The sequence below is a fragment of the Temnothorax curvispinosus genome, unplaced genomic scaffold (genome assembly GCF_003070985.1).
Source record: "Temnothorax curvispinosus isolate PA1 unplaced genomic scaffold, ASM307098v1 QBEX01001498.1, whole genome shotgun sequence".
Classification (NCBI taxonomy): domain Eukaryota; kingdom Metazoa; phylum Arthropoda; class Insecta; order Hymenoptera; family Formicidae; genus Temnothorax; species Temnothorax curvispinosus.
In genome coordinates, this window is record NW_020211278.1 from 1,687,536 (window position 1) to 1,714,564 (window position 27,029).

At 40.9% G+C, this 27,029-nt stretch overlaps 1 protein-coding gene across 1 annotated transcript in view; it reads left to right on the forward strand.

Moving 5' to 3' along the window:
- The first annotated feature begins 1,964 nt into the window (after positions 1-1,964).
- The window catches only part of LOC112464619 (semaphorin-5A), an 86,569-nt gene continuing 61,504 nt past the window's right edge, over positions 1,965-27,029 (forward strand). The window contains exon 1 of the mRNA XM_025031741.1: positions 1,965-2,307. The gene's annotated coding sequence lies outside the window, so the exon portion shown is untranslated. The remainder of the gene's footprint in view (positions 2,308-27,029) is intronic.

The following is a 27,029-nucleotide window of genomic DNA, read 5'->3' on the forward strand; positions in this document are numbered from 1 at the left end:
TTTATTCCGTATATATTGTTTAGCATGTATATTATTATTCTAAGAGCTCTTTACATACAGCTGCATTATGTATGAAATATGTATGAATTCGTGCGCCGAGAGGCACTCACATTTAATTAATTATCCGGCATTTGTCGCATAAGCATATAGTGCATGAGAGACGCATTTCATTTCATTTCATTTGGAATATGCAATCCGTGACTCCAATCGATATTCGCTGCAGGTGTCGCTTTCTAAAATCCACTCAGAGTATTTCGACATTTCTCACGAGACACTTCTGCACGTGCTTTCAGTAGCCCAAACAATACCAAGTATTTAATAACAGTCCATTTCGTAAGGAGCGCGATATTTCTCGGCGGAATAAAAAATATCGAGCGTTACTTTCTACCGCAGTTCCATTGCATATCGCTATTTTCATTATCTTCGATGTTTGAATATCAAGTATATTGGGATAACTGAATCTTGCACATGCAAGAATGTCTTGTATAATCGCGCGAGAAAATCGCATAATCATGATTCTAGTGCGGCGATTGAAGCAAAGCCGCGGACTTCTGCGTAACGAGCAGATGTCAATTCCCAGCGTCGTTAATAAAGCGAGGCTCTCTTAATACGGGCTACGGTACGCGACTACGAGAGCACGCATAGAGGACGAGGAGAGCTGGGTTCTTTAGCCGGTACTCTTGAATCGCGCTTCAAGGGGTCTTTCGTTCTGTTGCTCGACGACGACGACGACGCTACTTCTGCGGCGCGTATACGCACTTCAGGTACACGTCCGTACCCGCGGCGAGTTTCTAACGGTGTCCCACGTATGTACATATTAGAAATTGTTTACGATTATTACGCGCGGGGATCTCCCGCGGTGCAAATGTAACTTCGAGCGATGAGGATTTTTAAACTAATGAAGGACGTGCGACTTGCGTCGCTTCCTCGATCTCTAGAAATCGCATGTCGATAGCATCCCAGTGTCCAACTCATGTCGCAGCTCGTTAATATATTTCCATATAAATGTATAATATAGATTAGATTTATAAATATATGTGTGAAATGTCATATAAATTTTTAATGAAGAAAACTCGAAGAAAGCTGTTTAAGCCTACAATGCGAGAAGTTTATTTTCGTAATGATTTATTCGCGACCATCAATAATTTCCTTCTTTTCTTCTTATGTTAAAATTATATATTTAATTTTTTTAGGGCCATTTTGACCAAACTCCGATTAACTTAATCGTTGATTAGTCCATTGGAATTGATCAATCGCATTTGTCAATTTGTTTAATGAGCAAATGCGATTGGTCATTTCCAATGAACTAATCAACGATTAAGTTAATCGGAGCTTGGTCGAAGTGGCCCTTACATTTTTTTATTTTTATATATTCTGTAGCTTCTATCTTCCTTAGACAGCGGAAATAAGAGATATGATACGTTGTCCCATTGTTTCCCTACAGATTCATTCTAACGCAAATAACAACAATTTTTTTTATTCTTTAATTATCTCGGCTCCCTATCTTTTTTTCTTCTTGTTCTTCTTTCTTGTCTTGACGGATTTTCGACCACTGGAGTCGCGGTCCCACAATTAAAAACGGGAAACCCTATTCCATATTTTAGCTACATACACGAGAACGGTTTTTTTTATTTAATGCATTGTTGATGTTTTAATTAAATATTCGGTTACGTTCTTTGGATTACATCGCTTTCTCTTGCTTTATTTACTTCTCTTCTCTCTTCCCAGAAGAGTTTAACTCCCAGAGCAGCGTTCCGCAAGCGCGTTTCAATCTCGAGTACTTGCCGCCGCGTCGACTGGCGCCAACTTAGCGGCGACTGCGCGTACTTTCAAACTGGCTTCCACCACCGCTCGTCGCCACCCCTGCCGCGCGCGAGAGAAAGAGAGAGAGAGGTGAGGCGACCGACGCAGGCGACGCGTGGAGCCGACGCCGAAGCCGAAGTCGCGTCTCTCGCGTCTCGCGTTCAGTCGGCGTTTAGCTGCCAAGGCTTCGCTCGACGGCGATTCGTTTCGTTTCGTTTCTCTCTGTCGCGTCGCGTCGTGCGATCGTACATAAACAAAATCGCGGGCGCGTCACGTCACGTCGCGTCCCGTCAGTGCGTCCGTCGCGAAAATTCCACTCGATCTCGCTGTCGTGTTTTCTCTCTGTGAATGTCCGGATGCACGTTTCGCAGCGGTGACTTCATGGTGCGACGCGAACATCCACGCGACTCGACACGGGACACTCAATTGTGCATCGAGTACGGGAAATCGGTGGACGCCATGGAGCCGCGGGATTGCTGATTGACCTGATCTCTCTCAGTTTCGGTGAGTGGAACCCCTAATGTCATTTCGTTTCGCAGCGCGCAACCCTTTGATTGCTAGCGCGGCTATTGGCTGCAGGCTGCCTCTTTCTCGTCGTTTTTCTTTTTCTTTTTCTTTTTTCCTTGAGAGAAACAAGCGATTTCGATTAGGTTTAATGAGGCGAAATAATGATGAGGCGTTTCTCCCCATCGCGCACGTGCGATCCGCGACGAGTGTCGGTGCTTCGTGCTCCAATTTCGCGCGCATCCCCCGGGCGGCCATGATTCGTCGTTTGTTTTGGTGAGCCGGACCGACGCGAATTTAGGGATGCGATCGCACGTTGAGAACAAATCTCGAAATTCGAAGTCGCAGCTTTTCTTTTTTGCGCTGTGTATTAAGGACAACGATAGCGATTATCACAGTAGTTAACACCTTTCTTTACGGATAACGTGTTATACTTCACGCAGTCTATATATAATTGATAGTTTTATTCATGAGCGCGAGTCAGATTTACATTGTAAATCAAGCTTGTGATATAATTGGTATTCCAGAGCGACAAATGGTTTTTTGTTGATGTATTAACATTCCTTGAAAATATCGCAAATGCAGATATCAATAACATGATATTAACATTTTTTATATTATTAATATTAATTATATATATGTAATATTTTATATATGGTATACAATTTATCAATTACGCTACACTACTATTTACTATAAATCGCGCATTCTTGTCACTAACATTAACGTTATAGACATTATTCGGCGCAAGTCTTAATAACGTTATTTATAATGTTGCTTAGCTTTATTAGAATATCATGAATCTCTTTGAAATATTTACGTTTGCAGTGCTTTTATACGCGATTAAATATATTCAACATGCACGAATGTCACGTCGAGAGACGAAAGAGAAAAGAAGTATCGTTCTTGTTTCGTTCGCCGCACGAGGCGTTTGTATTCCTTCGTCAACGCCGTTTCTTGAGTAAACATTCGAGACGAAGGGTAGACCGTTTTTACATACGTCGTATCTTTCATTAGCGCTTTTACATCCTTCGACGCGTCGTCGCGCACATCTCGCGCGGGAGATTCTCCGTCGTGTACCGGGTGCCCGCGTCGTTACGCGATACCGCGAGAAATCAAATGGCAGTGACGATTCTGGCATTTAACGATCCAGTTAGTCCGATTCTCTCCTTCTTTCGATCACTTTGTTTATGCCGGCGTATTAGAGTCGCCCGTTCTATATGTCTCCTTTTCTCTATCTCCCTCTTTCTTTCTCTCTCATTCCGTTGTCTCTTTCGCTCCAAACGGAGAGTGGTCGCCTCCGGAACGGTACAAATCACGGACGGCGACAGAGGTCGTAATCCCGAGAGCGGGAGAGAAGTCCGAGGAGAAAGAGAGAAAAAGAGAAAGAAAGAAAGGGAGAGGGAACGATATATGTACATATATTTCTCCCTATGCGGTGATTAGCGCGATAGTAATAATTTCGACGCATAGTAAGGCATACTTGATGTTGTGGTCGAACCGCTCTTCATTTCTTACCCGTGCACACGGTGTTTACGAGGCACACGGTATACGAGAATGAGAGGATGCTCGTGCTATCCCTCCCGAGCACGTATTATTCGAGGATCGAGAGGAACTGAATAAATAATATTAACGATATGACATTCTTTCTTTTTTTTAAAAGATGTTCATATCTTGCTCGTTATCGGTAATGTGTAATGTGTCAAGGAGGTGTACGGATAAGAAGTTACGTCACTAAAGTTGAATTGTTCCTGAGATAAATTCTTCATTGTAGTAAATTTAATAGTAGGAGGATAGATGATTCATAAGAACATCATATATGCTACTACGATGGTCAATTAAACTTTCGAGTGGGTAATGGGTAATGGGATTTAAAATATTTTCGAGCTATTTCGAAATGTCAATTATAAATACGTATTATTGACTTGTTTCTCACCCATTGATTTTACTCATTATTATATTATTTAATTATTAATTCTCTTTATAAAAATATTCTATTTTTAAATCGATAAGATTTAATTTTATCGCCATCAAACTTCGACGAATATTTATCGAGACTAATGTTTGTATTATTAAAGTGAGCCACTTTGGAAATATAATACTTACTGATGCATATCGATAGATTTTATCAATTTCTCGTATCTATTTTTAAAAGAAAATCAGAGATTACAACTCTCTGTTTTTCCCTGCTTAATACATGTTTATTACTCGAATCCAGTCTAAGGCTATACATAATTTTAATAATATGCATTGTCGGTATTGGTATTAAAATTCTTTGAAGCGTTTAAAAATTTATGATCTATGAAAAGACGCGGCCATAAATATTGTTAAGTATGAATAATATTGCTCGTTAGACATATACACACTGGCTTTATTTTCCGCCAATTGTTATTAATAGAATTTCGCTAATATATGATGTACAAGCGTTGATCGATCGATACGAGGAAATCGCGCGCGTCGTTCCCGAAGACGTAACCACTTCGCTTTTGTACGACCTATAAAAATTTATATAAAACTGTCCCGGGCGCAGCACGACTCGTCGTGAGGACATGAATAATTTATCGAAGCGTTTCCCCTACGTTTCGTGCCTCCCGAGAAGAATAGAAAGAGAGAAAGAGAAAACGTTGCGCCGTTTACGATCAGAGGCCTGGATTTTTGGTTCCCTCGGTTCGGCCCTTCATGCCGTTGAGTAACAATAACAGACGCGAATTCACGCGATCGTTAAATGATGTCACGGATTATAAAACGTATATCGTAATCAACGCACGTGCAACAGACAATTTGCATTCCGCAAAACAAACGTAATAAACTCGAGATTGTCAGTTGTAAAATCGTAAGCAAATATCTCACTAAATAAAGAACAGAGGCGCGCGAGTTGCATCTCTTGCATCATAAGAATATTTAACACATTTAACATACGATCAAAAACGTATTAATCATATTTAAGATATTTCGTGTGTCACTATATCACGATGTCAATTATTGAAAAAGAGTGAAATGATGTAATCGATTAATTGATTGCAATTAAAATTCGTTTTTCCATATCGTAGGCCTATCAAAGACCTTGCAATTTCGATTTCGCGCGCGCACTTACGTGCCGTTAATCGGAACATTTACGTGTTAATCTTCCAAGTATCTTACGAATGTACACGTCGCGAATGGACACGTGAGGCAGATACAATGTGAAACGGCAGGCCCAACGTGAAAACCGCAGATCGAGATACGCGCGCAATTCGCGTGCAACGTGTTCGGAACACGCTGCACGTCGTGTCGCACTCGGCCTGCATGTTGCGCTGCTTTCGTATACTCCGGCTGTCTAGATGTAATGGCCTGTCCGACTGATGAGTACATGTATAACGGCGTGGCGGCTGCGCGAGATAAAAAAGGGCCGTAATTTATACGATTTGCTTTACACATCCGTTTATTAACGCGCGAGCGTATTTCTCCTCGCGTTGAATTTGAGCGAGGAGCGATTTTTATATGAGCGTTCAAACGTTCGTGAAGACGACAAAGGAGTTCCTTTCCGAATATTGCGGTTAACTGGGGGGACGGAATAGTTATTTTATTTGGGCCGCGAAAGGTAGCCGTGAGAGGTTTTCAGATTTGAGGTTTACGATATAAACACAATACTCGGGTCTCCAGATTGGCAGATCCAGGCAGATATTCATGCAGGTATTCAGGTATCAAGAATACCTGAAATCGTGAATTCACACAATGTTATAATAATAACTGGATATATACCATTACATATATACCATTTATTAGTACTTTTTAATTTCCGATATGGTGAATATTTCATTTCATTTATAATTTATAATCCTTATTTTATTTACATATTCATACGTTTTCTATGTTATATTACATATATACAGTTATTATATTGCATATATTATATACTTATGATACGAACATTATTAAGCAGATTTAGTAGACAGCGCAATCTTAATATAAGTAACTTTACGATGGGATTCGACGATAGTCTCTCCGGACGCGTCGAAGTTCCCATCGATGATGAGCGCGCTAATCGGCCGGCGCACTTATCGCGGAAAAAGTAACGGTACGAGAGCGACGCTCGATGAGAGGAGAGGCCAGGCGTGTCCGAAGTTATCGCCTTGCCGAAGAAAGACTTTCGCAACGTGCCGTTCTCACGACATAAATTAAAATCCGGCACGAGTCGGAGCCTTGCCTGCCTACCGAGTTTTATGGTCGCGAACGCCGTCGATTCTCATGACTCGCGTCGATCCTAATCTCCGTTGGATAGACATTATAGGAGCATTTCGGTATCGTAATAGGATTATACAGAGTATTAAGCCCGAGCACACCGGGGACACTGTCTGCTGAGCATTTTCTGCCCTGTAGCTTTTCCGTCATCTCGACTAAGGCGCTACTTGACCTACATTTACACAAACAGGAAAAGAGTTTTGTTAAAGTTACATCGTGCAACTTATATCTTGTTCCGGATTGTTTCTCTTATTTAATAACCTGATGAGATCTCTAGGTGCATTCTCATTTAAACTCATAATTAAAGACATAATCTTTTTCAAATAGATTCAAAGACATTATTAAAAATGTGTACATTTCTTTATAAACAACTTATAATCAACTTATAATAACTCTGCCGTATTTAAATAGCCCCGATGTTAATTTAAATATGAATATTTTTCATTCACGAGAAATAATGGTTAATGATGTTGATTTTTACAATTTATTATTTTTTTTATATTTTAAAATGTTTTTACCTTCCAAGTTATGTTTTTCTTTAAATTTCGTATCTTGAAATTGCGTGATTAAAATTTCGACTTTAGGATTATATTCTGTGTAGCGGCCCGGCTTAATTCCCGGCCGAGCCTAACTTAGATCGTTGATGCTCGTAATTACTTACCCGCTGCGTTTCCTCGGGGCCGAGGAAAATATCTAGTTTCTCGAAATCCCCGGAGCAGAGCACGGTGAGCTCTTTTCGTGTTCTCTTGCGTAAAGCTTTATCTACCCCGTTCAGATTAGACACGCGTTCGCGCTGACGGAACGACGAATTCGAGACGATCAAAGGGAAGCCGGTGTCGTGAAGAGTAGGTATTATATTCCACAGGGTGGCAACGGATCCTATATTTGAGCGCTGGCTCAAATACCGTGTCATGTAAGTTTAAAACTGACGTTCTCGCTCGTTTCGATGTTAATCTCGCTGACCGTCACGATGTTAATATATTCGTCCGTGGAAAAAAATATCTGCAAAGTTGGTACCTACCTCGTCAAGCGATAATTACACGTTAAACCGTAAAATTTATCCTCGATTTTGTAAAAGGTCTGAAAACTTGGGGGAAATTATATGTCCTTGATTCGATATCTTGGGAAACTAACAGTAGACATTTGTGAAAAGATCAATTTAACGGTATCAATATAACATACTCTCGATATAAGGATATATAACAGCATCTAAATAGTATCTACTGGTGTACGAGATAGGTATGGGGGCAGCATTATTTATGAACTCTATAAAACTCGAACGTTTCCTTTATAAGTTTTCATATTGTACCTCGACGCTCAGTCATCTAGAGAATCTAATATCTTTTAACTATGTACAGTAAGGGGTTCGCATAAAAAGAAAACAGCGTAAAGGCATGATTCGATGTTTTTTCGTAAAGTTGAGGGTGGGTTGTAAACTGTTGGTTGAAATCGTTTTCGGACAGCATCGATATCGACTGACTGCATGCCACGCCGTGATTTACTGTTCGTGACCTTTTTCGACGTTTACGCCACTGCGGTTTCAGCCCGCAAGACGCTATCCAGACTTTACCGAAGGGCCGCTTTTTGTCGAAGACGAGGGCTCGAGCGGCGCGAAATCTCCTCGCTGTTCAGGAACCCCATGGTTCGAACCGTTGTCGAGAGCTGTCGGATGCAGATCGAAATTTTAAAAACTCTTAACCATCTTCGCCGCGTGATTCCTGACGGGAGAGAGAAGGGGAAACCGTAAAACTTTGTGCACCTTCCGAAAATCACGTATAGGTGAAAGAGAGGGTGAGTTCAATGAGAAACTTGTTAAATAAAGCCTCATCGTCTCGAAACACATCAACCAGCGAATATAATCACTATAATTTTACTATCGCTTGATTTTTGTGTATTTTGTGGCTGTCTACGTTCCTTTTTATTTCTATTGATGTATCAATTTCGCTGCAGGACGAATATTCTGACGATTATTATCAATTCTTGATGTAATTATACAATAATTCGGTTTTTTTTTAAAAAAAAACGAAAATTTTGATTTTTTTAAGACAGAAGAGATATTTTTCTTTATTGCACTTACTTAACTAATAAGATAGATACAACAAGTATATAATAATAATAATAATAAATTAGATTGTAATTCTCTAATGGATTTTGTTAAAATTTATATGTCTGAATAACCAAGCTAATTTCGAATCTCTTTTTACAGAGTGTCTGCTACAATATATAAGAATACTTTGCAATATAAAAGCGTTCCAATGTTAGAAAGAACCATTCTCTCATAGCACGAATAGTATCCCTGAAGGTTGGGAAGGTTACCATTAATTTCTTTGAAATTTTGCAACAATAACAAACGGAAAACCAATCCGACCAATTGTCTGGTAAAGTTGTCTGTAAAGAATACAAACTAGGTAAAAGTTTTGAGTAGAATTCGATCTTTCTAGGAACTTTTCTCCATTTCTGATCCTTTAATCGTTCAGGTCATATTCTGGCTCATTAACAAGAAGCATTAATTTTGTCCCTAAAATCATTTCGCATTGTACTGAAAATTCTTAGAAACACCCAGTGGTAACTTTCAGCAACATTGCCGGCGCCAGTTCCGTCTGAGGCTGGGCCGAAAATACCGCTTATCGTTTGCGAGACGAGTGCATCCAGTCTTCTTAAGACGGATGTTGTGTGAACGCTGCTGTGTCTAACGAGCAACGACGCGCCTGGACCGCACGAGTAGTTTGAGATTATCGCGAGAAACGCTATTTTTCGCCGCAGAGTTTTCCACGCACGCGAGCGCGTAGCGGAATCTATTATCGGGTTTTCGAGCCCGCACGTCACCCGCAGCATATTTACGCGCGACGAAATCGTTCTTGTTCGGTCACGCTTCCCTCCGAACGCTCGTAAATCTCTTCCCGTAGCCGTACGGAACTCGAAACTTTTTGCAGAACTCTTGTTTATCGCGGCTTTGATTACTCATACGGATTTAGATCTATCTCACGCTCGATGCTGAATGATTTAAATTACGGTGTCTAAACTCTCGTACATCGGATACATATATCAGTTTCTCGTATACAGAACTTGATACATGTGTTAATGAAACGCGGATGGTGAAAATCGTATCATGTTAATTTCGTCCGATTTCTAACGGAACCGACGTAATTAAATATTTGAGAAAAATATATATATATATATCTTCTGTTGTCACATCCGCGTTAATTTCCGTGAGACATTTATGTATCTACATCAAGATCTATATATAAATCCGATAATAAATTTTCTGAGGAAGGAGTTTATAGAACGTCGAGATAATCATCGCAGAGAGATCTCGGAATAATATAATCTTTCGCGGTATCTTATCTTAAGTTGTGAGACTTTGCTCGTTATCATTCGCTACGACAGAACGTTCGTAATGATGTCCCGATTCCGGTTCGCCTCTTTCGATTTGTAAGGCGTGAAGAAGGGTCAGAAAACCAGTTTTCGGGTTCACCCACACCCTCAAGCGCGCCCAACGCTTCGGGTGTACGTGTACAAGAGCGCGCGCGAGGGAGGGAGTCCATGATTTAAATTTTCGAAGGTCGAACGTGTGGGCCACGGAGGAAGAAAAGGAAGGACACGAAGAAGATGAGGAGACCGGTAAACGGAGTAGGTACACGTGGTTTGCATCTGGCAGAGTTCCACGCACGCGCCCGCAACAAGGAGACGAAAATGAAATCTGTCTTCTTATACGTGAAGTATTTTCTCCACGGTTTCTCCCATTTCCTTGTCTCGTTCTCGTTCTCGTTCTCATCAATTTGGAATTAGCGCTGTCTCGGTTAATTCTCGTTACACCTGACGATTTCGATTGGTGTATTAATACGACGCGTGATGAGATATAACAATCCTAAACTAACTCGGCACATCTAGCTATCTTGAGCAAGGCTGCTATTAAATCGATAATTCATTTATCACTCTTTTAGTTAATGAAATAAGTTGGCACTTGATATATCTTGCGGTTAATTACTTCTTTGAATTATTATCATATCTATTATGCTTTTCTTGTTTATATTTTCCGTATATATTTTTAAGCCAGGTTATTATGCGCTAATAACATACCAAGAAGTACTTCGTTTGTTACAATTAACATGCTATTTATCATGAAAATTAAAAAATTTGAAAGTACCGCAATTTCTGCTTTTCGAGGAAGGTTGCTCCTTACGGACTGACGTCGCTCGCATATAGGACACCACGAACGTCGCACGACCGAACGTGGCAAACGCGAACCTGTACCGGTCCTCGCGTTTCTCTCTTTTGGTCTGAGCAATGGCCAGAGCAGCCTCTCCTCTCTACGGTCCACGGTACGAAGGATCCGTATATGGTGCTGGCCTACTACCTCTGCGGCACGCACACGGATGCATTCGTGTGCATGCGGGTCGCTATATGGGTATAACCCTGCAGAGATACCGGCGACAAGAGCTTCTTTTGAAGACGATCGAATTAATCGGATTTATATCGGAGCAGTAATACGCTTACCAAACAGACCAAACATATTGCAGAATAATTTGAAAAATAATAGATAGGTTTATTCTCTGATATAAATTCCCTAAGAATAAATATATAAAATAAAAGTAATTTAATATGGTTCTACAGATAAGAACAGTTTACGTAAGTTTACAGATAGTCTCTTATGTATCATCGATATGAATTCTTTGCACGAATGCAGAATGCAGAAAGAAAATTGCTACCACTTTTGCTATACGATATACAAATGGAAATGAAGCACACGATAATTATAGCAATATTACAGTTAGTTAAATGTTTTTATTCATCTTAACAAGTAACAATGGAATACAAAGGTCTCTCTCGCGTACTTGGATAATGTCGTTTATTCACCCTTTTATCGCGCGTGTGAAAAACGTGCATACCGCGGCATTCCGTATGCACGAAGAAGTTGAGCCATCGTCGACTCGCAGCACAAGCGATATTGCTCGATAAACGGTCGCCGGCAATGTCGCGGCAATGGAGAAAACCTAAGTGTGCAAGGCGCGTATGTATTCAGGTTCATTCCAGGTTCTTTGGCGTTCAGTTCATAAATTAGAGGGTTTAGGTTCGCGTTCGCACGCGCTCGCTTATACGCTGCATCGGCTTCTCCGCCTGATTCGCGCCGAAGATATATTGCTCGTTGTATATGACATTAGACGTTTATGCACGACACAACGGCGCGAAAGTCTATACGGCCCGCTCGTATTACAGATTATCATATTCGCTATTCCTTTATCGCTAATGTATCTGCGGGGATGTTAACAACTGAACATAGAGCTTCGCGTGTGAAAATCTATTAGATACCATCGGTGCCACGTAATTCTAAATACGACGCCTCATTACACGCATCATGTAACATTCCGTTATGTTATTTTTGTCGTTATTGCAGTTATATTGCATGTGCAAGATTTGTATAATATATAAATGCGGGTAAAATTTATGTATGTGGGTTAAAGCAGAGTATTTTACTCGGTGCCACAAAAACAAATGCATAATTTATATCTGTACCTTAATCAAATTTAAATCTTCATTATTTCATCTTTGTCGCGTAATATATAAATAACTACTACGTAGTATAACTACTTGACTCTCATTTTATTTTTATTTTTCGTAATTTTCACAACACAACAGACAAAATCCAGAGTAAATTAGTTACTTTTAACATCGGATTTGCTTCTAAAATTTTAATTTTCCTTATGACATATTTTATTTTACTGTTATTTTAAAAATCCCGTGGGAATTAAATTTTTATTTACTTCTTAACATTATTAACAATCAATTTTCAATGTCCTAAAGTGACTAACGGTGCCTCAATCAAGTCAGTGAAAGTACGTTTTGTTTTTGAAGAACTAAATAGTAAACCGAGTGAAAACATTTAATGGCTCTCTAATGTCTCAGAGTGAAGGGGTTAAAAGGGCAAAGATTAAAATACACGGCTCGTGCACGTATATATAGAACGTGGTGCTCTTACTACATCCTTATGGCGTGCGTGCACTACATGCAGCCTCGATGCATGCATACTATATATGTAGTCAGAATACTTTCTCGCCTACGGCAAGGCAGCCACCTTGGCGTATAGCTATGCCTATGCGAGCTCAATGCGATCTCGGTACTTTTCGCACTAGCCTCTCCTGGTCGCGACAAAATCGTTAGCATAATCTAACAATAATGATTCACGCAGCATCGACGACTCCACGCTTCTTAATTAATTATACGCCGTTTACTTTCCAAGCATTCACGCAAGCCTGCTGTCGGCGGTAGTGACGAACGCAAGTCGCATTGAGAAACCTCACACACACCTTGTGTACTTTTAATGCAACTACGCAAACAGAGACTATTTTTTCAGACACATTCTTGGTTATCTAAGATAAGAGTATTACGATAAGGGAGTTACGATTCTGATGATAAATCATCCACGTACTTGAATTTGACCCGATAAATCGATTTTTCATTGATCCACGTCGATTTGATGATTTATCGATGGTTTACAGGTCTTAAAACAAGAAGTTAAGGCTCTTGTAAAATATTGCGCGTTTATATATTTGTCACGGTATGTAGTTTCTGTTCTCAGCCTCTTAGCCTCGGAGCTTGCGCTGCGTTACAGTTACATCGCCACGTCAATTATCCCATTAGCTCGTCGACTCGAACAGGTTCCGGCTTGATCCGACGAATCAAGCCTCTTCCACGTTACGTACGTTGGCTTATCTCTGATATGCTTTCCTGCAGGCGTACCGCGTTTACGCCTAATGTGAGATCGCTGACAGGAAATACAGGCGAGATCCTAATTTGTTGGCATTCGGTTTCTCCCGGCTCTGCGCGCGATCCACGGCACACGGGAAACAGTGGTTAGCTTATTACGCTTTACGGGGGAACGGTCGCATGAATACGCCCTTTATGCTGGCCGAACCGCTAGCGTATAAACCGGCAATGAGCGTAGGAAATGGCTTGTACCTTTTGCAACGTTATTTTTCCTTCACCGTACGCCAGACAAACGAAACGTTTAACGCCTCTTGTCGAGACTGCGTAACTAACAGCTTAAGCGATTAGGTAACGACTTTTGCGAAGTTATGCATGGCCCGACGAGAGAGCTTGCTCGAGTCGTGAAGAGAGAACTCTGAAACTTTGTATATATTTTTGTAGGTTATTCAACCCTTAACTCCGAGAGATCCATTAAATATATTTTTTTTTCTAGATGAGACATTTTTTATACAAAAATATCGTGTATGAAAGTATTCTAACATATAATTAAAGATTGTACGAATTTTTATATACGAAGTTAGAGATATTTTTATCGGTAATTTTGCTTTAAATTTTATAGAGAATTTAATAGGCTCCACGTTGAACGAGAACTATGTCTTAAAATCGTACTATATTATCTTATAGAACTTATTATCTTATAGTTAGGTAAACGATCAACCTCGGAAAAAATTCAATCTTATCGATTTGTCGCCATCGTATCCGATAACAGATTATTAGACAGTTAGAGATTACATGTAACAGGTGAGAAAAATTAATACTAACATTAAAGCGATAAGAATAGTGTTGCGAATTTAATAGCAACGACGCAGTTAATTGTAAGCGATATGTAATTGTAAGCAGAAATTTAATGATAATTGTAAGCAGAAATGGCAATTGTCTCACATTACACTCTGTATCGTTATTTTGCTTCGCGCTGAAATTACATATCGCTGACCTCTTGTCATCGATCCATTGATCATTTTCAGCCGAGTCAGCCAACGAATCACACGAATCACACGACTCATGATTATTTTGTCATCGTGCGATGTATCAAATATTCACTCACAACGGATACACTGTTTTGCGGGGAAAGACCATTATTTGTTTTAATTCTCTAATATATCCAGGAACGTGGCATGTATTGTCGCTGTCATATTGATCACGCTATTGTTAGTTTAATGTTATTGCGACATTATTAATTCGGGGCACGAAATTTCGCTATTTCAGTTTTATAAACAGAACAAAAAATTTGGAAAATATATATATTAGTTTTTTGTTCTTTATTATTTAATTATTATTCCAACTCTTTTCAAGATATAATAATTAATAAACAGATATGCTTGTACGTTAACGATTCTTCACGCCTTTCTGATTTGTATCGGCTTGAAATATCGCGATTTACCGCAAACTTTCCCATCCGTTCACCAGTGTTTTTCACGCGAACGTGTCATTTCCCACTCTTCACCGCAAGTGTTGGGAAGATGACTTTTTGCGATGTACGTGCGCTTTGTTGTGCTCTCTGCAGGTCTTGCGCTGCATATTGTCGGAAGGAGCGCGGTGATTCGCGCCGATCCGTGACGTACGCGCGAGACCGCGCGACGCCACTTTTGTTATCTGGATTTCGCGCTCTTCGGTCAGAATGCCTTGCGCATATGTGCTGTTACGCGCATACATACATTCGGCGGCTTGTCGCATACACACGTATACATATATCGGGAATATTTGCACACGCACGTGACATACGTGCCGCACGCAGAGGCGTTGGATGTCCTCCATAAACCATCAGAAAAACGGATTAACGCTATCGATACGGTTCGGTTGCTACTGTGTGTACTTTTTGAGTACGTCAAGTACTGATATCTATACGTTTGTAATGTGTCCGCCATATACGCGTCAGTTGTTCGCGAGACATCTCGTCTGGAGAGAGCTAGGTAAGTTGTTCGAGAAATGAGACCGGAATTACGGAATTTATCCCAGCAGGAATAGCTTTGCAGTAAATTTGTATCATTCCAATTGAAAACTATCTAACAGCTATTATTCAATTATAATATTACAACATATTATATTTTTTAATTTTTTAAATTTTTTTTTTTTAATCCATTTTTTTAGCGTTAAATATTTTATTATCTATAATCTTTTTTAGCTCTATTTTTATTTATCGGCTTATGTCGGATGATGTTTATTTTTTGGTAAGGATTACTTCTATCTAAACTGTTTGACATCCGCTGTCAAAATGTTCATCGGTTGTTACGTTGGTTGTCGTCTACTATTTTTGGCGTTCGCTCGGGAATTCGTGTGTTGCGTTTAAATTTATCAACCCTCGGTACTTTCGGAACTTTTCAACGCCACGGAATCTTATATACGTCACAACGCTCGCGTAAAGCTGTTAAGTGCCCGTTTCGTGTTCATCGTAAAGCAGTCTGTATGCAGCACTCTGTGCAATAAACGATGGTAAAATAAGCTGTGTTTGGACGCATATCCGGTGTTTGGACAATCCGGTTCCACTTCAAACAAGCATATCATTACGCGTTCAGCATTAATTGATTACACGAAATATATATATATATATATATATATATATATATATATATATTCGCTCGCTTATTTCGTGGAACAAAACTTGATCCGCAAACAGGGGGAAAGCCGTAATATAACAATCTAGAGAGTTTTGCCCTATTATAACTTCATATATATTATACACTCCGTTATGATTTATGGCAGCTCGGAATAATATTTCGCAGTTAGTAAGTAGGCTAGTTTACTTTAATTCACTGCCGTAGTTTAACGGAAATGAGGAAACGCGGAAAGGAGTTTAATATAATTTCGCGGTGCACCGGCAAGTATCTCGGCGAGTTGTCTTTTTTGCTGAGGCTACACTCGAGCAGGTCGAGTTTCATCAGCGATAGCAGGCTAGGGAATACATACGAGGAGGAAGCCGTGCGCGCACACACAATCTCGCGAACGCACGATGTTATTAATTAGCGCAAACAATCTCGACCATATGTCGGGGTATGCGGCGTTAACCGAGAGACTGTAATTTATTTACGGCGAATGTAGCGACACGGCAAGCGTACACCGCTCATCTATGATCCTTCCTCGATTGCTCGCACGCGAGTGAATCACTCGCGCCTCGCCGGCGAGAAAACCGTGGTAAATTGAACGGTTGAGAGAATCGAAAGGAGGATTTGTGCGAGGAGGTATCGGCATTCGCTAAAGGGGAGATAGCGAATACTTTTCTAACGCAAATTAAAATAATCTAGTTTCTCTGGAATATAGCATGGCATAGATAACTGCGCACCATCCTAGAATCTTGTTGAAAGCCAAGAGTTCTCCAAGAGGAGAACCATTTTTTTTATTTTTTACTTTCGTGGCTTTTTACTTTTAACATTAAAAGTAATTTTTAAAAATACTCTCTCGTTTTCTTTCTCATCTGATTAAGCTTTTGTAAAAGTTGAATTTATTTAAAGTTGGTTAAGAATCTCGTGGTTTTACTTCATATAAAGTTCACATTGTGTAAAGTTTTTAACTTTTAATTGCTTTATATTCGACAAAAAATTTCTTTCAATCAATATACATCCCGATTTTTACTCACAATCAGCTACCGCTTCTGAGCAAAAGGGACCACATTTTCCCCTGTTTCTCGGTCTGTTTCCTCTGCATGTATAACACTTGTGTGCTCATTACCGCGGGTGCCACCGAGATCGCCCATGTCGAGAATTTAGAGATAGGATCCAAACAGATGTCCGCCTCACCCGTGACTCGCATGGCCGAGTTATTACCGCCATAAATCAGGAGTCGTCCTTCTTTTTTTTTTTACACTGGCCGCGCTCTTGTAGAAGAGTCCGCTCGCTGTCGCTCGATATCGGCGGGACGTTTACACGTGAAGGAGTAATCATATCAGATCGAATATGCGGTGGTCGACGAAATCCGGCGTGGGCGAAACGCGTGTTGAATTAGCACGATATGCGACAGCAAAAATCTCGACGGTTATTCCTTCTTTTACGAGTCGTAAATTTTAACTCTCTCTCTATGTATATAATTTTAATATACATTTTAGAATTTAGAAAAATACATTATCAATACTAGAAATAACATTACGCCATAACAAATAAAGATGAAGCTAATACCGAACGTAATTTTTAAATCTTTAATTTTCGTTTCGGTATTTATAAAATTTGCATATTGCAATTCTAAAACTTTTATCTTTATCCGCATGCAGAGTAACTTTCTCGTCGCATTGTAACCATACTTTATAAGTTTACGCAAATATTCCAAGATTTCACAACTTCAATCAGAATATAACGTCGGTAAATCGAAACGGAACTTACTACGCTCATAAATTGAGGGAAGTAAACGTGCACTTCTATATTTTAGAACATATAACTCGGCAGAAACTTCTTGAAGTCGCGTATCGAGCTTCCGTATGTATTTACATCGATCCATATGGTATACATATCCGATGTAGCGTAAGCTAACTCGCTGGGCTGGATGAGAGACCGCGCTATTCCCGTATCCACCAGCCGTCTCTAGTTCGATTTCCACGGAACGTCGATATTATCGAGTGCCGAAGTTCCAAGTACACGCAAAAGTGATATCGCGTTATTCGCTGGCCGTTGATCCTACTCTTTCGTGAGTCGCGCGCGTTTTATTCGAGATCAAAACTTCGACCCCGCGCGCAATGGTGCAATCGTCGCCGCGAGGTTTCCCGAGGCGGAGGTCAAGCCGAGAGATAGCCCTGTTATCAGCGACGGGAAAGAGGAAGGGAGAACAAACGAGCGATCTGCCAACCACCTGTTTTCCCCATCTGTCGAACGTCCGAGCATTCCGACGTTTTTATTGCATTCCGACGCGGAACTTCGGCCGGACCCGCGAATACGTCGCGCATCTTTCAACGGCCGACGCGGCCTCGGCAATGATTTCTCACGCAAAACCGCCGACGGAGTTATTTTAATATCCGCGATGCCTAGTGGCCTGCGGCAGTAAATTGCGCGCCGTCGCTGACCATCCGCGATTACACGCGCTTTACACCTAAGCCGCACGCAAATTAATAACAGTAATTATGAGCGTGAAATGTGTGGCGCGAAGGTGCGAGACCGATTAGAAGAAGACGAGTCTAGCTGTGTGTTTCTTTTCCTTCTGATCCGTTTTCGTCGGGCAAGCATTTCTTATCTCGTCCTCCTTTAGCTCTCCATTTTCTTCTCCGACTGTAATTTTCACCTCCATTCCGCGAGGCATCCATAAATTGCCACCGAACGTCGGTGATTCATCAGTTCGCTATTTTCTCGCTGTGCTCTCCCGCGAAAAAGGTTTTTCTCCGCAGAGAGCTAAAGTTCGGAACGAGTCCTCCTTCCCCCTTGTTTACTCGGGACAAATTACGAACATTCTCTGCATACCACAAAGGTTTCCCGGCTACCTTTCGAAACTTTTCTGACATGCCTAATGCTGCCGAAAAAACTTGAACATCTTTATTCAATTTTAACATCACGCGAGCATCTAATTACTCATCGTGTCAAACTTGCGCAGTTACAATATTAAGCAAGTAGACACGTTGAAATTGAACTTTAATAATAAACGTGTGTCTTAACGTACATGAACAGTTTATTTAAGTTCAGTTATAATAATAGTTTAATACATTCATTTATTGTACACTTAATGCATGCGACTAATCATTATTTTAATGAATTCGCATTGTCAAGGAAGAGAGATTGAGAATCCATACCAGGGAATCCATACTACTGTTATGTGCTACCGCATAAGTAGAATGCGTTTTAACAACCGCGGAAGCTTCATCGATGTCGTCTCCTCGGTCTGTGGCGCGTACAGATACGCGCGCGTTTCTTTCAGGAACGAGCCGAAGCCGAAGGGAGACTCTGCCTCTGCAAGAGGTGAGTCGCGGGCATGTTACCATGTTTGGCGACCCGCTCCCATAAAACTTCTTCCCGCACACGCTCCAGCGCGTGCACGTGTACGGCGCACGCACACCGCACGACGCGACGCGGCTCTCTCGCCGTATTTCCAGCCTACTCGCCGTGGGTAAGATAAATCGCGTCGAAGTTAACGCAAACGAAGCGTTCGCCGAGCCGGGCGCAACCGCGACTGCCACACCCCGCGAGGACAGTACCAGAAGGGGGACGGAGAAATCTATTTATTAAAATGTACACGCGGGCGGAGCTTGGAACAAGCGGGAATGTCGTGTTAAAAATGTATGAGAAACGTAACGTTTCATCGCTATTTTTGCGATGGAGCAAAACTAGATTGGATATTAGCCAGCCTGGGTTAGCGTACAACATATATATAATTTGATAGCGAAAAATTCAATTTATTTAAGAAGATAATAAACTAATTATTTATTTCTTATTTGTCAATTATTTTGGTGAAATTGCTACATTACGATTAATAATTCTTCAGACACGTAATACAGATTTCAATTTGAGATCTGTAAAATATCGGTTTAAATATATGTTATGATGTTGTGTAACATACGTTACAATCGATTGTAACAGGCGGTACAAATCATATAACCGTAAAAAAAAGGTAACCGCGACAAGATAAACAGGTTCTTAATAGCGATTCGCGAATTATCCGAAGTCCATCGGACATCGTCCTCCCAGGGGTACGCAAGATTGGTTTGTATACCTCCCCTATAACTTACGTCACGGCTAATACCGTGCGGTCGCGATCGTGAATCAATTACATGCCGTCGTCAGGTGTGTTCAATATAACGTGCGGCAAAGTTTTCCAGTGAAGTTTAATCAGCTGCGCGGCAGCAAAGGATTGATTATCTGTCGGCTTATCCGCGGGTGGAGAACCGGCCGGCGAGATACCGAGAGACTTACGCGGGAGATTTAAGAGTGGACATCTCTCGACGGAGGTAACTTAAATATAAAGAAACGGCCCGACACAATCGTAAAGATTTATGACGCTATGCGCAGCCTATGCCGTTCTACCCGTGACGCGTATCGTATATATCTAGCTGCAGGTTTCATTCCGCATAGCGAGCTGTAACTGCGAGAGCGTTCGAAGATCGCGACGACTTTATGTCGAAGACGGGAGAGAAGTAAGTCGAGTTAGTCCGACGGGACAACTGAATGGATAAATTTATTCGCCGATGCGTCCGCTCCGTTCGATGCCGATCTATCTGCGTGAATCGAATGCGGCCGAAGGTGGACAGGGAGAAACGGACGACAAAGGAAACGGACGATAAAGCACTATACAGCGGCATACCGTTGTAGACGCGGAAATCGTAAACCGTATCTCTACTCTCAAAGAGAACGCTATAGCGCACAGATGGATTTTTACTACGGTTTCCCGCAGAGATGACTGATCCGAACAGTCATTTCGGCTTAGAGAACCTACGGATCCAAGCTCAATATACTTCGAACACACATGCAATTATACATATACGGTTCTGCGACTGATAATGCAATAAATACATTTGCAAAAAAGTTAAAGCAAGACACAATATATAGGTAAGAAATGTAAAAACAAGGTCTACGTATGTGTTTGATAAGAATGGAGCAGAATAACTAAAACCAAAATCAATTTTTTTATTTTGTTAATTTAAAATTTTATTACATCTTTTCGTATAGCGGTAAAAAGAGCCATAAAATTTTCCTCTGAAAATGTTGCCGTTGGGAATGTTTGCGACATTTCGATAATATTGGACCATGATATTTATATCATTCCATATATATCTCTATATCTTTGATATTCTATCTTGATGAATAGGTGTCTAGAAAAACAGTACTGAAACAGAAACTGTTACAATAGTGAATAAAATCATGATTCTCTTACATTATTTGATAATCTTTTGTGGGTCGTAAATCTGAAACCTGTTGAACACTCTCTTTATATAGGTACATTAATTATTTAAAACATGCCGTTAATTTGTGATCGCAGAATTTTATTCGATATTTTATATTTTATATATAGGGAATATTCATGTTTCAATATTTTTTTTATTTTAAACGTTGAAAAATTTTTAGGTATTTTTTAGTAAAAACGGCAGATGAATATTTTTGCATGTCTATAGACGCGCATTTCATTTAAAAGAAAAGAAAAGCTTCTTAACTGAATGATGAATTTCTTCTAGTTAAGTGTGTTAAAAAAAGGACGAGAAAATTGGTATCGCCGTGTGACATCTTGACACGTCGCAATTCTCTTGTAGAGTCGGAAAAATAAATACGTTTTCAGGATACTTGGAATGAGTTCGCGCAAAAAAATGCAAGCAAAAAGGTGATCTCAGGGATACGCCAACGACGTCGTCGCCTCCCCTGATATTTATAGGTACCTTTGCGCGATATGCCAAGAATAAATTCTGCCCTCCTCGAAAGTGGTGACGAGTACCGACGCGTGAACTTGTTCGAAGTATAAATCCCTTTTAGACATTACAATTCGTATCTTTCGAGTTTCAATTGATACAACATTCATCTTCCATTTTTATGATTATATCTTTCCCTTATCTAGAGTTAAGTCGATTATAGGGTACATTTAATCATGTAGTCCGAGTATAAGAGAAAAAGAAAAAAAATAACATCTTTCATTTTCTCTTTTTCTTTTTTCTTTCTCATATATACTTGACGGTTTTCTATATTTTATAATACTTCAATATTTTTAATTTTAGGTTGGGAAAAACCATGTTATATGTTAAAAAAATAATGCAGTCGAAAAATAATAGTTTTTATTTATGCCGTAAAATATATTATTTTGACATGTTAAAATTCAGAATATTCAGAATATATTATTGCATGTTTGGAGAGTTCATTAGTCTTGTAAAGAAAAGTTTTATTTACCCAGTCGGACGTACTGGTCACGTTATGCGTACATTTGGCACACGTAGTCGCAAATTCGCGCGGTTCCATCGCCTCTCTCGCGTCGACGGTGAAATTAATCGAGCGCGTGATTACAGCCTGACACAATCTTACACGCCTACGGGGGCCCAGTCAAAATATTATGCCCATAGGGTGTAGGGTTAACAATTCGGGCCCGCGAATAAAGCGGCGAAGAAATCGCACGGCCGAACGGGTGAAACCTTCGCGCGCGATCAAGGTCGCTTGCCCTCCTTGGCCTTGTTGCCAATTATCGGTTTACCTAATTATGCGTGTGTATGCACATCGTGCTGCGTGCGTAGATCGAAGCCGACGATACAGCGAGGGCGATTAATCATCCGCTCGCCGCGGCCTACGAGCGTATCATTATATATCTACGCGTTTTCGAAAGCTGCGATGAAAAAACGTCGCCGTGCTTTCGTTCTTTTCCCGGCTTGTCATCTAGCTACTGATTAATGACAAATTGCTCGGTGAATTGACGGCACGCCATTTCTATTTATCATCCGACTTTAAAAAGTTGACGATGAAATTTTACAATCAGGCTCATTTCAATGCTATCTTCCAATCGGAATTCTAGACAGACGTACGTTAAGAAAAACATAATCAGATACGCTAATAAAACCGCGTATTGTAATAGAACGCGAGTTTTTGCTTGTTACTTTAATTAAAAACATAGCTTTTGCGTATCTTGACTTTTTTGTTTAAGACGCTTCCTTCCAGTGAACATTGGAACGAAAATTTAAAAGACAAAAGAAAGAAGAAGAATAAAACAGAAGGTTTTCGTGCGGAAATTGACCATTTCGTTAATCTAAAGTTGTCCTTTTCGCTTATGCTTTTGCCATAACGGCGCGTGCACTTACTTTCTTCTTTTTCTCTGTGTGTTATTTCAGACGTGAATTTGGCGCGTTCTGCTTGGCAAGCCTGGTTTATAGCCGTGCCCGGTTTATAGTCGGCCCTTTGTTCGGCGGTTAACGCGCTGGCTGGTGGTCGTAATACGCAATGTATATACCAACTCGTCCAGCGACTCATTTTGCTCAGCTTTTTTGCGCCTCTGGCGCGTATGGAGCTTTTACTGTAATTAATCTTCCGTTTACTTCAGATGATATTCATGGATTCTGTTTTGACGTAATGGAATATTCGATAAGAGCATGATAAATGCAGCGTCATCGAACTTTACGAGATTAAATTTTTTATCCGTAATTTGTAGAGTAATTTTCGGATTATTTATGATAGTGTTATATGTTGGATCCGTGTCCAACTGCTTTTATCGCGGAATAAAAGATCGGTCTGGTGTACGACGCCCTATATGAAAAATAATTCCGATAAAGTCAACGGCGTGTCCACGAGTCTCAGATTTCTCTCTCCAGTCGCGCGTGCATGCGATCCGAGAAAAGACGGCGGATAATTTTCACCCTTATCTCGGCATTCATTCGATTACGTAATAAGCATGGTACGAAGAGCCCTTTTAATACCGTACGAATCCCGTTGTCGTCTTGTTTCCATCCTTTTTAAGTTCTAAGCTCGATCGTGCCCAAGTAACGGTCACGGCGGATTGCTCACGCTTGCGTCCGTGTTCACGCGTAACTATGAAACTGCTTGTATTTCCTTTTAAAAGCCAGTTTCCCTGGGATATTAAACGTAACGCTCGTTGTGTGACCGTCACACGCATTCAGACATCATACAGCGAAACGCAATTAATTTACAGTATGAACATCGTTGAAAAATTATTGCTTACAATCACGGTCTTGACCGTGCTTACAATGAACATTTATTTAACTTGATTATGTATGTATGTTTAATAAAAACTATTTTCTTTTTGAAATTTGTTTACTTAGTTTAAAAGAAAATACCAGAAATTTTACTAATAAAGAATCAACTTGATTTCATTTTATCTTCTTGTGTTAATTTTTATCTGAAATCTTCGACCTTTAAAGAATAATCAACTAGTACCAAACGCTGGACCTAATCTTGGTGACGCTAACGGATTTCTTTCCGGTCACGTGTTACGAGATATCCTCCGCTCGTCCTCATAACGACTTCCGGTCGTCGAGAAAGCTACTACCAGTTCATATTAATTGTCTTTCATTCATTGATCCTTCCGCCACTCGCACGTCTTTTTTTCCGTCTTGTAAATGAACGACTCTTAATTTTCATTCGTCTGCTCGGCACGAATTAAAGCAACCACCACTTGAAAATCCTCTCTTCTTGCCAACAATTTATTATATATCGCAATGTCGATGATTTATTCTCTTTGTAGTAATTTCCTGCTCGTTGATACGCGGATCCATAACGAGCAGCATACGCAACGTTAAATCGTAATGGCGCACGATGAATTTGCGATTCGTGCAGTTTTGACATTAATGCGCGTTCGCGTTTTGACAGATTGATTTCGCAGCGAGTGAAAGTGGCGGCACTTCGAACGGATTATCCTTTTAAACTGCGTATCGTAAAGTCGCTACAATCATTTAGAAATCTTAATTCGCCACGGCGAATTTTTGTTTTGTTTTATGATTCATTTCCCGTCACGTAAATACACGCGGAATTATCTCCCCAAGTGAAAAGTTAGTATCGCGATATCCCCGCGTCTGTCTTTCGCCTTTCTTTCCCCGGTAATCTCGGCGCGATTTGCGTGAACTATCGGCACGGTATTATATCCTACCTCTTCGTAATTCGCGGACGCGTGGGCGAGCGTTCGCGTGTGTCTCGCGTGTAACCTGGCCCCACCACTCGCTCATCCTTTCTCAGAACTTCAGAACCTGTACACCTCTTTCTTCTCTCCCCCTCCTCCGCCATCCTTTTCTCTATTCCTCTCGCGTATACGCCGGGAGTATTTTTTCGTCGTCGGAGCCTGCTTCTGAAAGACAGCAGCCTTATCCGCCGAAGACGCGCATGTACCGCACGCGCGACTTTCCGCGCGCGGGAATTTTTTCTTCGTTACGAAAACCGGCTGGTTTCGCGGCGTCGCGGACAGTGCCACCCACCGCCTCGATGAGAGATCGTCGCTTTATCCTTCCCCGTCGTTCCTCACTCGTTGCGAAAGCACTTCTCGAGTATATTACGATAAAGCGTTTCGTGCCGGTGCGATGTGTATGCCCACACCACGAGACGCGCGACACCGGACACCCACATAATCGCGGCGCGATCGACCGTTGCTCGGTTACCGCATCTTATATTACAGCGGACTGAAGAAACGTAACCTCCGTGAAACTCCATAATTTCTGTAATCGATCAAGAATTAATATTTTAATTAAAGGACCATCGTCCCTGAATTGGGCAAAGAATTTCATTAAAATTAAGATTGAAGCATCCGGAACGTCGCGCGCACCAATATCGTAGTCATCAATTAATGCAGTCTGCAAATTAATGCAGGCGACGGGAAGTTCGTAATCTCCATCCCGATGAAACGGGCACGCGTGATAGTATTGGTAGCGTTAATGCGGTCCCCGACCGCCAAATTGTCTGCCACGGGAGCAAGAATTACGAGCGTCTCTAACGACGGATCCTCTCGACGTTGAACAGTGTAATTATTATGTCGCGGCTGTCACGCGGAGAGGAATTCGTTCGAGAGAGCCGAACTCTCTCGCCTCCTCTCTTGCCTCCTGTCTTGAGAAAGAGCAAACCGGCCGTCGATTTGCGGCTCGCTTGGAAAACCGGCGGTGCAAACGGACGCCGCGAGAAAAAAAAGAAAAAACGCGTTCGTTAACGCGCGCGCGCGCGCACACGTCATTAACGCAATCGCACTTAACACTCCGCGCCGCGAGATCGACTGTCGACCCTCATGAACGATTGCGAGCTTTCGTCTCTGTCGACACTCGGCTCGATGGTCCATGCATTTAATACGTTTCGCATTGCGTGGTATGGCTGCATTTGCGATTTCTGTCTCTCTCTCTCTCTCTTTTTCTAAAGTCGGAACTTGGCGCGAGGTTGAATTTTATCGCGTAAATTTTCCGCTTCGCCAATTAATCTGATTGTCAGATCGATTGCCTTCCGTCGGCCGTAATTGGCATGCCGTATAATTGTGATTTCCGCGTCATTGACAGACGTCGCTCGTAGAGACTGTCGAAGCAAATTAGAGATAAATGATAATGCTGCTTACGTGAACCTCAGGGGTCTAACGGGTAAGCGTATTTATACACGACGTAACCGTTGCATTTTTTATCTAAGCTAATTCCCGCGGCCGGATCAAGAGATTTTTGTATTTTTCTAATCGTTAATATCTGTCTTCGGAGACTTGTCCCAGGTCCCAGGTTGATTTATCCTCTTGAATTTATCCTGTCGCTAGAGATGCGCAAACATACACGCACACATATTACGAGCCCGCAAATGCTGGATATTAAAGTTTGCGCTATGTTCGGTCTATTTATGTCAGATGTTATATATTACCTTACGTCATTATGTAGAAATCACACCACGCGAATCTTGAAGTAGCAGACACGAAGTACTCTCAATCGAGAGAAGCAGAACAGATCTCCGCGAGGAAGCGGCATTAGATTCTGGAGGTTCTCGTCGACGACGCTCTTCATTTTTTGGGTCAACAGACGCGTTACAAGTCCGGGGCACTTGAGTTATTGATATCCGGGTACTCAAACCGAGCGATACCTTCTGGATTGAATGCGAGATCAGGCAAAGCTAGGATCAACCGTGATAAATATAGACCGGATTTGGCCACATTTTATAAAGCGGAACATGATATTGCGCGCGAATCGTGAAATACATCATGAAGGACTATACATATATATATATATATATATATATATATATGTATATATAAAATAACTATTTCCAATAATCACAAAGAAATTTATTTTAATAAAATATATGTTACATATAATACAAAATAAAAACAACAAATGTGGTAAAAATACATTAACACATGAATAAAAATATTAAAATTTCTGTATAAGAAATCTTTTGCTTCACAATTTTTTC